This window comes from Colobus angolensis, unplaced genomic scaffold (assembly GCF_000951035.1).
Source record: "Colobus angolensis palliatus isolate OR3802 unplaced genomic scaffold, Cang.pa_1.0 Scaffold203, whole genome shotgun sequence".
Classification (NCBI taxonomy): domain Eukaryota; kingdom Metazoa; phylum Chordata; class Mammalia; order Primates; family Cercopithecidae; genus Colobus; species Colobus angolensis.
The window spans coordinates 4,673,210-4,677,093 of NW_012115189.1; the positions used below are offsets into that span (position 1 = coordinate 4,673,210).

The window sequence follows — 3,884 nt, forward strand, 5'->3', positions numbered from 1 at the left end:
CTGGTTCTGGCCTGGGCACTGAGCAGGAGATCGTATTTCTCCATTGGGCTTGCTGACCCCAGGCTTCTGCTCCTCTATTCTTTTTTTTTTTTTTTTTTAAGGAAAATTTGTATTTTTTTTTTTTTTTTTTTTGAGATGGAGTCTCGCTCTGTCGCCCAGGCTGGAGTGCAGTAGCCGGATCTCAGCTCACTGCAAGCTCCGTCTCCCGGGTTTATGCCATTCTCCTGCCTCAGCCTCTGGAGTAGCTGGGACTACAGGTGCCCGTCACCTCGCCCGGCTAGTTTTTTGTATATTTTAGTAGAGAGGGGGTTTCACTGTGTTCGCCAGGATGGTCTTGATCTTCTGACCTCGTGATCCGCCTGTCTCGGCCTCCCAAAGTGCTGGGATTACAGGCTTGAGCCACCGCGCCCGGCCGAAAACTTGTATTTTAATTATTTTTATGTACAGAAAACTCAACAGTGTACATTTAACCCAGTTTAGTGGCAAGTTCTTTAGCCTTTGCCTTTTTGAACTTGGCGATACAAGCCAAAGACTTAGGACCCAGGACATTGCCGCCCCAGTGACGGCGGATCTCATCGTATCTGTCATTGTAATTGGTCCTGATAGCTTCCACCAGCTTAGCCAAGGCGCCTTTGTCTTCCGCGTTCACTGGTGTGAAGGCGACAGTGGTGCAGGTCTTCCTGTGGACTAGACGTCCCAGTCTTGCCTTCCCCTTGATAATGCAGTAAGGGACCCCCATTTTATGACATAGGGCAGGCAAGAAGACAACCAGCTCAATGGGATCCACATTGTGTGCAGTCACCACCTGCTGAGCTTTCTTGTTCTCCACCAAGGTGGTGACAGTGTTAACTCCTGCTCGAAGGACAGGTGGTCTCTTAGTGGGGACGTCCCCTTTGCCAGCAGCTTTCTTCTCGACCCAGGCCAACAGCCTTTGCTTCTTCTTTTGCTTTGTCTCTGATCTGTACTTGTGGGCCAGCTTAAGCAGCTGAGTAGCTGTTTGGCGGTCCAGGCCCTGGGTGAACTGGTTAATAGCAGGAGGCACTTTCAGCCGCTTATAGAGGATGGCTCTCTGCCGCTGCAACCTGATATAGCGAGGCCGTTTCACAAAGCGGGTGAGGTCTCTTTTGGACTGGATGTCCTGTCCAATGCCAAAATTCTTAGGTCTTTTCTCAAACAGGGGATTCACCACTTTCTTGGCCTCCTGCTTTTTCACGACAGCAGGGGCCAGAGCCACCTTCTTTCCCTTGGCCTTCTTTCCTTTCAGCATCTTCGGCAGTGGGAGGAGAGAGCGCTGCTCCTCTGTTCTTAATCTCTCTCTCTCATTCTTTTTTTTTTTTTTTTTGAGATGGAGTCCTTCTCCTTGCTCTGTTGCCTAGGCTAGAGTGCAGTGGCACAATCTTGGCTAGCTGCAACCTCTGCCTTCTGGGTTCAAGTGATTCTCATGCCTCAGTCTCCTGAGTAGCTGGGACTATAGGCATGCCACCATGCCTGGCTAATTTTTTTAAAAAATATTTTTGGTAGAGATGGGGTTTTACCGTGTTTCCCAGACTAGTCTCGAACTCCTGGGCTCAAGCAATCCTCCTGCCTCGGCCTCCCATATTCTTGATCTCTTTTAAGTATACCTTTGTTAGTTGCCCATCTGTGTTGCCCTAAGAACACCAGGTTCCTTGAGCTATCTTCATAGACCTCTGTGGATCTATGCTGCCATTGCATCCTTGCTGTCTGTTATTGAAGTGACGCCCATCTTATGTTTGATGGTTAGATGTTGCCATTTGGCCTTTGCTCCTCTGGGATACCACTGCTTCCAGTGCTTTCAGGGAGATGAGATATGAATTGGCATCTTCTGTTTTCCAATGTCATCTACAAAGAACATGCATCTTGAGCTTTTCAATGATCTTGGTGTTCCCTCACCAGTGCAGTCTTTCTCACCTTGGAAACTAGACTGTCCTCCAGGCAGGACTGACCCCATAGTGGTCAGCCAGTAAGATTAGAACCATTCTAGCATGTCTTCTTCTCTGAGCCTTTTGATCCCTTTCTCCACAGTTTGCCACTACAGTAATCACATCTCAACTTTATTGAATGTAAGCTATCACTTTTTCTAAGATTTTAAGAAGAATCTAAGCAGAGTATTAAAACTGTCACCTAGGGCCCTTGGGAGGATGTTAAATTTTGTTAAAGGTTATGGCAGAGTGTCCTTGTATCAGTAAATTCCCCCTTATTTAACTTTAGGTTTCACTCACCTTGATCTGGTACCCAGAGAATCCTCTCCTTGCATGTCCTCCTCACTCTTGCCAAACCACCCCCATTCCTGTTTTTCTTGTTAGCCAGGTCCTACAGCAATCTTGACATCATCTCTCTCCTCCCTTAGCAGGCTCTCTTCCCGCATTTTGGTTATGCTGAGATTTGATCCTAAGTATGAAGGTGATGGCCATGGAAACAGCAGATCCTGGAGGTCAAGCTCCTGCTTCATTTGATGCCTCTAAATAGTTTTCAGGAAAGTAGTGAAGGGGGACTTTTTTTGTCAGCTCCAGAAGTTTCAGAAGAAACTGGAGATCTAAGGTTCTTGTTTGAATCTACCCAAATATCTCATCCCAGCTCTCAGGATCCCTCTCATTCCTCATGGGGACCCTGACTTTGACATAGGAGACTGGCCTAGGCTGAGAATTCAGTCTTCTCTGAAGTTCTGCCATTCATCTGATTAAGCCTTGTGCCCATCTTTTGGTTGTCCTCTGCCCTCTGACTGCAGGAGATTAGAGTCTCTTTAAAACCTGTTAAGAAGGCCCCTAATTCTCACACTTTGCTTTCATCTCTTGGTTAATAAATCTGAGTCTGTCATTTTCTTTCATCCTTCAATCAGTGGTACTTAGCAACGGCCACTAAATTCCACAGTCCTTTTAATAATCACTTCCCTCATCTCTCCCAATGCCTGGGACATTGCACCAGCTAGTGTGTCTGCAACCGCCCCTATTCATCCCATCCTAGTTCATTGCGGGGGAAAGTGTTAGCTGATTGCTTTCCGTATTACCCTTAAAATCTATTTAAGCATTATAATGATATTTACTGTATAGACCTTTTTTGATTGTTCTATTACCTCTGTTCCTGGGTCTGCATGCCCCGCTCTTCCTCACAGCAGTTTATTTCCTTCCGTAAGTGTAGTACGTTACTGTGAACTCAGCTGTGATCGAGTTTTTCTGTGGCAGCCTCATTTGAGCTATGTTTCCTTTATGTCTTCCTCTGCAGAGAATCTAGGATTCTTGTCTGTTCTGGACCAGTTTTGCTAAATCCTATATTGTGCTGGTATCACAGATTCAGATACCACAGACAAGGGCTCAGGTTTAGTGACAATTCACAGGTGATTCTCTTCGCCCAGTGCCCAGGAGATGCACTCTCGGGCTTGCGGGAGGAGCTGGCCAGGGTCCTACCTCACAGATGGCAAAAAATAATGCTGTTCCCATGCCTTGCCTCTGAATAGCTGAAGCCTCAATTCTCCTGTTCCTCTAAAGACATTAAAATATTAACCTCAAGCCCCGAAGGCCCACGCCTGGGTCTGTTGGCTGTGTAGTCCCAACACTTCTGTTCTTGCCATTTTAGGTTTTGATGCCTGCTTCTTTCCCAGCTCCTGGAAAATTTCCTTTCTTTAGTTTGAGCTCAACTCTAGTAAGTAAATCAGTTTGCTTTATTTTATCCCACAATTTTAGGTGTTTTTAGTGGGAAAGTGGCCTGAACTAGTCAGCTCCATCTACCACATTTACTGGAAATTATACCAATTTATTTTCAGAAAGCATGCTAGTTAGTCCATGGCAGTCAGAGAGGATTTTATAGAAAAATTCAGCAGATGATAACTTCAGGTATTATAGCCATAAATGCAGGGAAGTTTTTCTCTA

General features: G+C 45.9%; 1 pseudogene across 1 annotated transcript; it reads right to left on the reverse strand.

Annotated features, from left to right (window-relative positions):
* Positions 1-423: 423 nt before the first annotated feature.
* LOC105511738 lies at positions 424-1,267 on the reverse strand (annotated as a pseudogene). The gene has a single exon (XR_001001760.1). The product of XR_001001760.1 is annotated as a 60S ribosomal protein L7a pseudogene (transcript).
* Positions 1,268-3,884: the final 2,617 nt, after the last annotated feature.